At 39.9% G+C, this 13255-nt stretch overlaps 1 pseudogene across 1 annotated transcript; it reads right to left on the bottom strand.

The window, feature by feature from the left end:
* Positions 1 to 2198: 2198 nt before the first annotated feature.
* On the bottom strand, positions 2199 to 5702 carry LOC308257810 (nuclear factor erythroid 2-related factor 3-like; annotated as a pseudogene). Its single transcript has 2 exons — positions 5676 to 5702; positions 2199 to 3423 (listed from the first exon to the last, which is right to left on the bottom strand). The product of its transcript is annotated as a nuclear factor erythroid 2-related factor 3-like (transcript).
* Positions 5703 to 13255: the final 7553 nt, after the last annotated feature.

Raw genomic sequence — 13255 nt, 5'->3', positions numbered from 1 at the left:
AGTTCACCAAGTCTTAACTGCTTATCTATGTTAAGATTAACTGGTCTGGTTTAGCTATTAAATAAGGAATGGGTCAGAGAAGTGAAGAGCTTGGTTCAACAGTTATACTCAGTAAAATGCATTCAGCTTCAATTAAAACTTGGCCTTTTAAAAATGATCAGTTCCAAAGTCTGAAGCTGCCTAGACCGAATTCCTTTTTCTCATAACATTATCCTCAACTCCACAATAACTTACATGTTAAGACAACTGAACTAGTAAAACAGTTTAGTCAACTTTTTGTATCAGTTCCTTAACCTAAATAGGGAGTTCAGACTAAAATCTTTCCACTGCTAAAAGTGAATTATCAATGATGGTTGAGTAAGCAGCTTAGATTTACCCACCCTGAATCAGTGTGATTTTTTTTGTGTGTGGTGGTGTCAGGAAATTAAAGTTTAATTCATTGACCTTTGGTTACAATGCACCAAAATACCTTCCAGACTCAGTTTACAGCTTTAAGTTTGTTATTGTGAATGCTTTGAGTCCCAGTGCTCTGCTATGTGCCTTTTTTTCCTTGCCAATTTGTTGTCTGCCTATATTTCATTGTGGTCTTGCTAGTTCCAGGGATTTGGGGAGTCTGACAGTTAGACAATAATTGAGTAATAAGGCTACTAACGGCTTTGAAACCTACAAGTAAATTGGTACTGTAGAATTTTTGTTGTAGACTTGAAATAATTTCTGTGGTAAAGTGCCCTGAACTGTAATGTAAATACCAAAGGTTGAGACATTGAGGGAGACTCCTTTGCAGAGCCATGCTGTCGACACGTAAAGTGATAATTGTATAAAACTGATCAGAAGATGCTTGTATCTAGAAGCATGATTGTGGCAAAACCTAGAGCTTGAAAGAAATACATAGGCCCAATTTAAAAGGGAGAAAATGTTTATTATAAAAATAACTCTTATAAAACACTGCATTTTTACAACCCAAGATAATACTTTGACTTGTTAGGCAAATGATTCTTATGGTTGAAATATCTGACAACCTCATTTTGAAATTAAACATTAGACTAATGGTATTGATGTTCAATCATTTGCAATTCAATGCCATTATTTCTAGGATTAATGACTTTTTAATTCATTCTCAAGTCCACTTGCTTGTTACTGTCCTGTTTCATGTGGTTTCAGTATTTCAAGTTCTTTGGTTGTATGCTCATCTATTGACTCTTCTCCTATTGTTGGTTTGTGCTCATGTAAGGCCTGTATTGTTTTCACATGAAGCTATGCAAGTTCTTTGGTGACACATCAATGTTATAAATGAGTCCATCCCTACAGGCTGCCTTACTTGCCTGGGAGTTCTGTTTCCCAATACACAGGTAGCTAGCTCTCACACCCAATATTATAGAGATCTTTCTTCTTAGCCAGTAAAGCCTAATGTACTATTTTTAAAAGGGTCAGTTTTTGTTTTTACACCATGGTTTAGAGCTTGGCCACTTATAAATTTTTGTATTTCCTATAGTATTCTATTAAATCCAAGTTGGAATTTCCCGCATCAGTGTAATAGACTATATTGACTTTAATTTGGATTGAGTCTAACATGCTGACCTATTTGCTAGATATTTACCTGTATTTCTGAATGTGGGTATTTTGGAGGAAAAGTATTCAATTTGCTTTAAATTTCTGTATATAAGGGAAAAGTTAAGTTTTTAATAATTCAAGTATAAAATTTATTTCCACAGAGTTATAATTTAAGTGTTCATAAGAATTAAAATAGGTTTTGAAAAGCTCATATATTTCAATGCTAACAAACTAAATGAGAATGTTAAGGCTACTTTGCATTTCAAGTCAAAAACTGAAATACATTTTAGAACAATTACATCCAGTGTTTACTATCTTTGAAGTAACCATCTTATTTACCAAAGTGACTGGATAGTCATATCAAGTTTTCGTGTCATGTACTTTGTACATATGTATGAACTGTGCTTATAATTCAGGAGGACTTGGAAAGTTGTGGCTTTCCCCAGCTTCCCCACAGGTCTGATCTTGAAATCCTACACTTGTCCATATAAGCTTCATGGCAGCCTTAACTGAGTAACTCAGGTAGTAGTACTTAAAAGATACTTATGTAACACCTCAGCTAAACCTTGAAGCTGTTTCAATGGTTTGTGGTCCATATATCATCTTAACATTATTACTTTATACATATTAATGGAATCAACCCATTTTCAATTTCTTCTCTCACTTTTTCTCTTTCCCTTTTGGGTTTCCTTTCTGTGCCCTGCAGTCACCAGCTCCTTGGGTACAATCAAAACACTCTTGTCATGGCTGCATTGAAGAGCATATTGGTTTGGATTGACTGGCCTACCTTCATCATTTAACCTACTAAAAATACCATGATGAAGGTCACGCAGTTTCTGTTTCATTATGTTAATAGGACAGTTACACTGGGCTTGCTCGCTCTTGAGAGTTTCCTTCTTTGCTTGTAAATTACATACATCATCTTCTGGATTCAAAATTATGTCCAGTTTGCTCTTATGACAGTTCTGAGCAGCAACTTTACTTGTCTCTCTTTGTCTAATATCACGGATGAGAGACACTTGTAGATCTGTCAACTTGACACTTGTGGAAAGGATCAACACACATGCAGACAATTTCATCTACAGAAAAAGGGATGTGCGGAGCTTTAGCATGTCATCCATCATAACTTAAGTTTCTGTCTGTGTCATTCGGGTATCTACTCCTTATTTTCTGTGACTTCCCAGGCCATGAAAAAGATTCTGAAGTGGATTCTGATACACTTGGCTGTAAATGGTAAGTGTGGTTGTGGAACATGTTGAAATGCAAGGTCCCTGTGGAAACCAGAATCACCCCTGAGATCCATGTGACAAAGCTTACTAGGGTCTGGTAGTAGCCTCCTATAGCCCCTTCTAAGGCATGGTGGAAGATATTCAAGGTCACTACTAGAACCTAGAGCACCTTCACACATAGAGGAATTAGACTTGGTGACAGAGGGGCTATTATGGCTTGACTTTAAGAAAAGCCCAGAATCTGAATCTGGTTCTTCAAAAATGATCCGTTGGATCAAAAGCTTATTTTGTAGCCCAAGACGTTAATTTTATCTCATAAAATATGTTTATATCAAGGTCATATAGAAGGTCTTGGCTTGTTAGATTCCTTATCTGATGGTCAATAAGTGGAACAAATCCTGTCATATTAGTTCCAGGATGAGTGGATTCACGGTTGGTGATATGAGAATTTAACTGCAGAAATGGTTCATGTGGCTGTGGAGTCCTTGCTACTGAACCTCTTCTAAATGCATTGTAATGTGGCCTTGTGGAGATTCACATTGTGACTTATAGCCTGGCTAAAATTCACATTATATTATGCTGAAGAATTCATGCCATCACTGATACTTCCTGGAAGAAGAGGAGTATCTCTCAGTGAGATGCCCTGAAAAAGGAAGGAAAGCCTAGCCAGCGTGGCTCAGTGGTTGAGCACCAACCTATGAACCAGGAGGTCAGAGTTTGATTCCCAGTCAGGTCACATGCCTGCGTTGCGGGCTCAATCCCCAGTGTGGGGTATGCAGGAGACAGCCAATCAATGATTCTATCTCATCATAGATGTTTCTATCTCCTCTCTGAAACCAATAAAAATATTTTTTTTCAAGGAAGGAGGGAAAAGTACTTTAACACACACAACCCAATTTCAACAGTAGTTCTAGTACCTAATACAGAATTTCCTTTCCTCGCTTTTGTCAGTTCCTCTGTACAAATGGGGATATGCTGTTGTCTATGACTAGCTTTCCCCAGTTAAATGATACAGGCAACTCCATACAGGAGAGAACGTAGCACAGAAGAGCACTCCTTTGTGCCAGGTACGTTGATGTGGATTAGAATGTCATTTCCTCCTCAGAACAACCATGCAAGAATGGCATTATTACCAGCATTGCAGGGAGGAGGAAAACATGGGTGTGGAAATGTGAATGGCAGAATCAGGATTGAGCCCATGTGTCTCTGGCCCCTCTGCCATGGCTGTGAGTGTCTGTGCCTGTATAGTCTCCTAGAAACATACGGCAGTGTCTCTACCAATACCCAGGCTACCACCTGACAGGGGTGAGGATGGTTCTAGAACTTCCAGCCTGCCAGCAGGAAAGACTTCCCCCACTGTTCACTGGTACAAGTCCCTCACTAAATGCTGGGAGATCCCCAGCCCCCAAATAGCCATCCTCCCTCCAGTTACCCCTGCTGTTTAGGAAACATAAATTTCACCCTCCAGTCTTTTCACCTATAAAAAAAAATACATGCTAAATTGCCTAACCATGTCTCTCATTTCGAGGCGTGTCACTCTGTACACTCTGAAGTTCACAAATTCATAAGGCAGATATTTTCACACAAAGTGCAAAGTACGAACTGCACAACTCAAAAATGGCATTTTGACAAAGTTCCAACTTTCCAGTGCTTATTTTATTCCTGTGACAAAACTAAGCCATGCTCACTTCCCTCTGATGTATGACTCCCATGAATAAAAGATGTTCCTTGACACTAATTCACACTGCCTCTTTGACTGCCCACTGTGTCCTCTGCATTTGTCTAAAAAGTGGGTGAGTTTCGGAGGAGATATGGCACCCTACCCCCGAACTCTATTGATCACTGTACAGGGGCACCTCATTAAGCAGTTGGTGTCACCTGCTAATGCAGCAACCCAGGTTTCAGTTAATGGCTGTTGGTAATTCTGTGTGTTTTTGTTTTTGTTTTGTTTTGTTTTGTTTTTTGAGAGTTTGGCTGTAGGGAATTCTGCCTCACTCTCAAACTCAAAGCACCAAAACAAAGTCTTTAAGAAAATTCAGGACATCCATGTGAGTGAGAGAAATCCATTATTTCTCTTAAGAAGATGATTTTCCAAAGCTTGCTAATTAACCAATTAAAAACAGGTGGTGGAGACTATTGACTGCTCTGCTTCCTCTCCTAAGGGTAACAGTTCAAAAGAAGTTGAAGGAGAACTAGACTGGATAGAGTCAGGGTCCATGGATTTCTACTCACAGCTCTGCCTCTAGCTGTATGCCTGAGCCAAGACACTTCATGTCTCTGGTCCTCAGTTTCCCACTTATAAAAATAGATGAGTATACGAGTTGTTAGTGTCCAGAGACAATGGACTCAAGGTTACCTACTCAAGCTAATAAAGCTCCCGAGAAACTTGTACACCACCAGAGTGGCAACTTATAGTCTTATGATTAGAAGAAATATAACTATAAACAGATTGGACATAGCATAGATTTCAAGTTGTTCTATTTCCAACTGCATTTAAAATGCACCAAAAAAAAAGCCTTTCAATCACTACTGTGCTGAGCAGTGGTCACAGTTTGGGTATTGACAGTGAGGGTCACCCAGAGAATTAATTGGATGACAGATACATAAGTACCCAGGATTCTGCTTGCCACCATCACTTATTGTATAACTGTAATACTGTTGTTTTTTAATTCATTGCCCTGAAAATGGTCCTGGGAGTAGAGTAAGAAATCTGCAGTATCATCACATTAGGAGGATACCTGCCTTCAAAAATTGACTCTATTCCCTGCCATGTTCCTTATTCATCTCATAATTCCTTCCTGCTTTTTCCTTCCCAATTTACAACTGATTTGCACACAAATGACAATATTTTTTATTCAAGATGCAGAACCCCCAAATCACATAAGCAAGACATACAATGGTCTGACAAGCAGCTAGTCCCATGCTGAGACAGAATGTGCACTCAGTACCTACTGATTGATGGATTGATCTAGTGCTGGGATCAGCCTTTCATTCTCTGTCCCACTGTGCTGTAAGATCATGCACATGGTATTTCCCATTTGAATGACCTATGTCTCTATCCCCCAAGTGGTAAAATCCAGGTGACAGCATCTGCCTCTACCCATTCCCCAGAATTTTGCAGCAACTGATGGAGTCATGCCTGTGAACTATTCTGAGCTCTTCAGAAAAAGTCATACCACTCACAGAAGGCCATGTGATTGCGAAGTATTCATTCACACAGTGGATGACGGCAGTTCACATGGATGATCTCATGAAATTGAAGAACTAAACACACATACACATTAGCAAGAGTGCAACAGAGGAGGTTCATGCATTACGAATTTCTGACAGCCATGAATAATACATTGCTCAAATTTTAAAATGCAATAAGTAAACTTCTAGGTGCCATTAATATTTGTGTATAAATATTTCAAAAGCTCCATGTAAATATTCCCATAGTCACTTCAGTTAATTGTGATCAAAAGAACATATGTACTCAACTCTACACTAAGCCAATGGAGATAGTTTTGGAGAAATGCACGGCTGAATGAATCAAAGAGTAACTGCAAGCCCTCCTTGGAAAATCCCCCATCAATTGTATTTTTCTAATCGAGCACTGATTTGGATGACTACAGAAGACACTGGCTACATTTAAATATTTTAAAAAGGAAGGAGAGAGATTACAAAAAAAGAGGGGGCTAATTATATCAATTTAGACTGTTCAGCTTGTTCTAAACTGACAAAGCAAGGATCTGAAACATTGAAAATATAGCTTTAGACCTTTATAGGCGAAAGGCAAGGTGAGCAACTCCTAGAGAGCAGTCATCCAGAGAAAGCCAGGTGATACCCCCTCTCATGAATCACCAGGGAGAGACAGGGATTGATGAATACATCTCAGGCCTTGGTCTTATCCTCAACTTCACACTCGGAAACTTTCTAGTAGTTGTTAGTGTCCCAGAGACAATCGACTCAAGGTTACCTACTCAAGCTAACAAAGCTCCTGAGAAACTATTGTACACCATCAGAATAGCAACTTGTAGTTTTAAGATCAGAAGAAATATAACTATCAAGCAGATTGGACATTTGCATTGGCCTACTCAGTACAGTTTATCCATGTACAAAAAAAAGTCAAAATATTAAAAGCTTGGTGATTTAGAACAGGGGTTGGAGTAAAGGGCCAGAGAGCAAATATTTTAGCCTTTAGTAAATAGTGATCCATACGATCTGTGTCAGCTACTCAGCTGCAGCCCAGATGTGGCCTGAAGACTATTATCTAGAACAGGGGAAGTTGACTGTATGAGTTAATGCTAAAGGGAATGAGGCTCAAATAGGTGGGGTTTTTTAGGGATATTACTACTGGGTACTCTCTCTCTCTTAAAAAAATGTTCAGATGGACCCTGAAATATTTCCATTTTTCTCTTCTTTGACATGTGGTTGGCAACTTCCTTTTGGAATGTTCTATTCCTACTTTAGGAATATTAATAACTCATAATAAAATTAAATGGAAAATACATTCTTAAACTTATGAACAAAAAAAAAAGTGAGAAATAAGAAAGAGCTGATTATCTTAACGATTAATGGAATGAAACCTGAACCCTAGGCAATACCACATGTGGGGAAATACCAAGGGTCCTGGTTGCAATCCAAGAGGTGTTCTGCTCAGGCTGTTTTACTGGGGCTTAAACAACTCATTCTTTCTCATTTTACTCTGGCCCAAGTATTAGGGAAGTTCCTCCATGGTCTTCTTTCCCCACTTATCAGAGAAATGCACTTGTGGTTGTGAAAAAGAAACCTGGTGGACAACAAACAGGCTACAGCAGTCTTTTGTTTTGTTTTGCTTTTGGTTGCAGAAATGGGGTCACTGTTAGATCATGTCTGTCCAGACTTCCTGGGTTCAGGTTCGTCAGCATTTGTGGTCCCTGGACCATGTTTTCTCTTGGGTCTTCAGAGCTTCCGATGTACTTTACCCTTATTTCACCACTGTGTTAGCATCTGCCATTGCTGATGCGCTCTATCTGCTGCCTCTGCTCTCTCAAAGCCCAATGGAAGGAAGCTTTCCTTATTTTGACACGATGCTACTTTCATCTCAGCCTGAAAGTCTATAAATGAGCTATGGGTGTCTGAAATTATATGTAAGATTTATGTAGACTGATAGGTACATTTTTTCTCAAGAAAACACGCACCGCTTTCTACAAATTCTCAAGCAAGTAAATGATACCCCCAAAATTGAAACAATGACCACATTGTAATTGTTTGAGTGGAGAATGTATCAAATACAGATTTACTTGTGCAATTTCAATTATATGAATTTAGTAGAGAGAGAGAAGTCACAATGTAAATAATGCAGATAAAATAATAACAATAACAATAAATAATAATGAGTATGCAGATAATCCATCCACCTCTGTGCTTAATGAATGCATACCAAGCTTGAGCCTGAGATGCAGACCTAAATCTGCAGTCCTCACTGGGGAATAAATGTCGATGAGACTATAATATTTCTTCTAAGAACTACAAGAAGTGCATTAAAGAACATTACCCAAGAAAGATGTTCTCTCTGAGACCATGATCATGACAGACCTAGAAAGAGGAAAATAATATACACTTTCTCCCAGAAGAGTTTGTATTCTTGCTTCCCCCTCCCTAGCCTCTTTTATTTCCTTCTCCCCACAGCCATGCCGACGCCCTTCTCTTTTACCATCCCGTTAGAAATGCTGTCTCTGAAATTTCATAGAAGGCATCATTCACGTCACTTCTGACTAAAAATTATGCAGTGTTTCTACTTTTTCTAGACTCAGAATAAATTCACAAACTTGAGCTAACATACAGGAAGGAGGACAAGGAAAGATGCAGAAACATGTAGCCTAAATTTGAATGTCAGCGCAAGCTCTCCACCTACATACCTGGTACCCTTCCGGAGTCACCAACCCTGCCCCACACAGTAGAGTCTAACACAGAACACAAAGCAGCCTCTCAGGCAAAACTAGGCCAGCAGCCTCCTCAAAGATAGCATTTGAGTTCTGGGGGACTAGTCAGAGTGAGTTTCCAGAGGGAACAATTACTCTGGATTTTTAGATAATGGTCACTGATCATTATTATATTTGTTGTTTAAAGTAGCCTAAAATTCAAAGCCTTCCATCCTCAAGCCTCATCTCTGGCCTGTAGCCTTTTCTGAACATTTTAGCTCAAACTATTTTCCCCTATTCTTTTAATTCCACTAGCAGAGAAAATTGCAAGCAGACAATTATTCTCTGATAAATGAAAAATTAAATGATATCAGCTTAGGAGAACTTGGTGGATCACAAAAGCAAAACGATGTCCTCTAATATCAAATTTCACTAATCTTCAAGCCTCACCTCCTGGCCTGGGACACAGAGAAATGAAAGTTCAGTTGATTAAAAACAAACAAACAAAAAAACAAAGGGGGCCTCTGTCAGCTGGTCTGGTGATAAAACACACTAATAATATCCCAGAGCAAAAAATAGCATGGACATAAATACACATACACAATGAGAGCCTAAGAGTGAAAAGATAATGGCTTTGTATGCAGAATGATAGAGGTGACGGGATCAGAGTGGCCCTTGGACCTAGGCAGAGACTCTCCAGCATGGAAGGAGGAGACACCCTGCTCTCCTAAAGGGTGAGGTGCATATTGGGCAGGACGAGGCAAAGAGGCAGAGGTGCTGGGAGGGCCCAGCTCTGTGGCACCCACTGTGGTGAGGGAAGACTCTGAAACAACTAGTAGGAGCAATCAGAGCAGTGAGTGGGCCTCGGCAACAGGACCTCCGTTGCAGAAGTGGAAGAAGTAGCAGCTAGACTAGGATAAGAAGGGGGATGGAGCTCAGTGTCTTGGCTGCAGGGGCAACATTAATGAGGCCACAAAGGAGAGAGCTGAGTATCCTAGCCTCTCCCCTAGGCATGGCCAGGGGAGTTCCAATAGAGTCTTGTATATCTGAGATCTAGCACAGTATCTGGCTCATAATAAGTGGTTAATAAATAGAGAAAAGGAGGGTGAGAGGGAGGGAGGGAGAGAGAGAGAGAAGAAGGGAAGGAGGGTAAGAGCTTGGCTGGTGAGAGCTCAAAATCAAATTATTTGAGTGTTCATTAGGTTACCCATAAGGTCTTATTTGTCTCTCCCATGATTGCCTCAGACCTAGAAATGCCTATATACTTCCATGGAAATATAAGATAATCATAGGACCAAAAGAATTACATCTGAAGAAATAAATAGCAAAATGATCAATAAGTACCTTTTGATTATGTGTAGTCATTAAGGACAGAAAACTATGTATAACCCAACCTGATGTGGAAAATTTAAGCATAAAAAATAGCCAGGAAGTTGAGGATCTTTGAATCAGCCCAAGATGACTCATTTGGTTTCAGGAAGAATCTCTCTCCATCTGAGAGTTATTGTCAGCCTGTTTTCAAGCAGTCCTTCTTAAACCTCTTAGGCTGGGAAGGGGAAGTACGCATTGCATTATGGCTCATGGATTGTTTTTTGTATTTTTCCTGTGTGAGGTTTTCAAATGACAAAATCAGTCCATACGTGTTCACATGTTTACAAGGCAAAACTATACAGAGTTTGATAAAGAGCTAATCGTTTCCCCAGCACCACTGTGACCACCTCCACTCCATCTCTCACCCCTTGTCCCAAAAAGCATAGTATTAAGGCTGGTGTGTGTCTTTTCAGACCTTTACCCTCATTCATCTACATGCATCCAAGCAAACTTCTATATAATATAAGGCTTTAGTCATTCGATTTTCTCTAAATAGACTCATACCCTTAATAGGCAATCTGCTTTTTTCACCCAGATCATTAGCAACATAAATTATATACTATATTTTTTATCTTTTCTAATTCCTTGATGTATGTGTCACACACAGAAAATCAATTTCTCATAAACGCTATCACAGCATACACACAGTGGTATACAACCTATCCTCTCTTTTGTTCTTTCTTCTTTTTTTGAGTCCTTGACTCTTCCTTTGCCCCTCTTCTCTCTCACCCCACCACCATTCATATTTCTTGGATGGACAGTTGGCTTTCTTGACCAGTTTGCCTCTTTCATTTCAATCCTGAAACTGGAATCCATCTGGAAAGGTCAGTGCTCCTGTCCCTCTCAGGAACAAAGTCACGCAGTTCTCTGATCCTGCGAGCTATGGAGACCTTGGTCCCTGCTCACATCAAGGGGGCCTGACCTGTACACAAAGAACTCAAGTCCTAGGTAATGTTCAGTATCCTAGTTCAGCATGAGCGTTAGGACACACTTTGGGGCTCCAAAGGAAGCCACCTGATCAAATGCAATCAATAAGGCACCATCAAAAGAAAGGGACTCCATGGAGAGGGCCTGTGGCCTCCAAGGAAAGGGAAGATTATTGGCATAAAATAATGAAAAAAAAAGGCATGTCAGAGAGCAAGCCAGACCACAGCCCTCTTTTACTCCTTTTGACTACAAGAATGAAACGAGAAATGACAAAGTAATGCCATTTGTAGTTCAAAAATAAAGACCCAACTTACTTATTACTTAGTGCAATCATTTCCTTGCTATGACTATACCTTGAATGTAATTTGAATTGCGCAGAAGATATTTCCCAGGTCTCTGCTGCCATCCACAGTCTGAGGTAGGAAATGTGGGATAAAATCCTCAGCAGCAGTATGAAAATTATGCTCTAAACTGTCCTATTAAAGTACTGCTATTCTATGCTTGTATAGTTTTTAATGTATTCATACTTATCCTTAAACACACACACAGAATCATTTGATAAGTGATGAATAAACAGATTAACACTTGAATTCAATTAAACTCATTCCAGGTTTGGCACTTTTCCCACAGCAAGTAAATCAGTCTTGTCAAAATTGGACTTGTCAACAAAAAAAAAAAAAATTGGACTTGTCATTTAATTAAGCCTGAGCAGTAATAGTCCCGTGGCCTTCAGAGACATCTTTGTGTCTAACTGAGCTAGTTTAGATTGTCAGGGTAAAGAGACAGTACTTCAGAGGACGGAAATGTTGCAAATGAGACCATATTACAAAGCCTTCCGTCTAGAATGCAAATGTTGTTGCTGTATTGTTCTAATGGTGGATGAAGACTCTTTACCTGTGGATGAAGACTCTTTTTGGTTTAAGATCAGATGGAGATTGAACACGCCCCATAATTCATGAGGAGGATATTACAACCAACATTTTATAGGTAGGAAATAGAAGCTCCAAGAAATTAATTATTCACTTCTTCAAAGGCATCTGCCTACTAGCAACAAGGAACATTCATTCACTCAGAACTTTACAACCAATATTTGTTTCTTTAAATAATAATTTTTAAAATGTTATCAAAAGGTAAGAGAATACAAAAAAAAAGGATTCCATCAAAGAATATACGTGTATATAAAAAACTTTTTTGTTGTTGCAAGAGTCTTCTTAACTCTAAGACCCTTAACTCTCTGACAACAGGTTTCAGCAAACTGAGTCATACCAAATTCCAACAATGGTCAGTGAATTCCAACTTAGTGACTGATCAAGCCAAGCCCAAACTACTCCAGTGAAAGAAAGGCTTGTGTAGCCTATGTTTTCCGTTATGGCTAATCTGGGAGATAGACAATGTCACTCTTACATCAATAGAGAATATTCTGGGACTTCAGTCTGTAAATAAGCAGGAAGTCCAATTTTCCCGTGGACCTTCTACTCCTAACAGCTTTGGGAATCGCTAGGGGTGTTTACTAGTGTTCCAGACCCAGTCCTGATGGTCCTTGCCACTTCCAGTGGAGCAAAAAGTCAGCAAGCGCAGTCTGCACCATGGACAAGGCTGCTTGGGGTGCTGGTTGCTCCTGACACTGGCTCCCACCAGGTTTCCATGGCTGCTTCCCTCCATCCATCTGCCAGTGACTACAACTGCTGCCATCACTTTGGCCTCAAGGATGAAGACAATCATGTCTCCTGCTTATTTCACTCCAGCTATGGCCCAGGTCCTACCCCTTAGTTGCCAAACAGCACAGGTACCCACAGGGAGCATGTTACTATTACCACACAGACCCATCCTGAATTAGACTTTCCTAACAGAAGCTCACTCACCTACCTCAGAAATGCTTCTGGAGGAGACTTTTCTCAACCTTGCCTAAAGACCCAATGTTAACTTCTCCTTGGGATGCCTAACAGTGAGAATTCCCGTTCTTTTAGGTCAAGGTCTGCCTGCACCAACGGATATGAGAAGAGCAATGGCAGCTGATTGTAAGGCCCCTGTGACAATCACACAATAAGTCTTATCCAGGGGTTACATCTGGATAAGCCCATTGTAAGTTGAAAATATCATAAGTCAAAATGCATCTAATACACCTAAACTACCAAACATTGTAGCTTAGCCTAGCCTACTTGAAATTGTACTCAAAAAACAATATCCAAACATGCTGGTAATACAGTAGACTACAGAGTGTGGCTGCTTACCCTCGTGATTACAAGGCTGACCGGGAGCTGCGGCTCACTCCTGCAGCTCAGCATCATGAGA

This window comes from Plecotus auritus (assembly GCF_963455305.1).
Source record: "Plecotus auritus genome assembly, chromosome: 9".
NCBI lineage: Eukaryota > Metazoa > Chordata > Mammalia > Chiroptera > Vespertilionidae > Plecotus > Plecotus auritus.
Note: the sequence above shows the minus strand (reverse complement) of the source record. Positions and strands in the feature narration are given on the sequence as shown.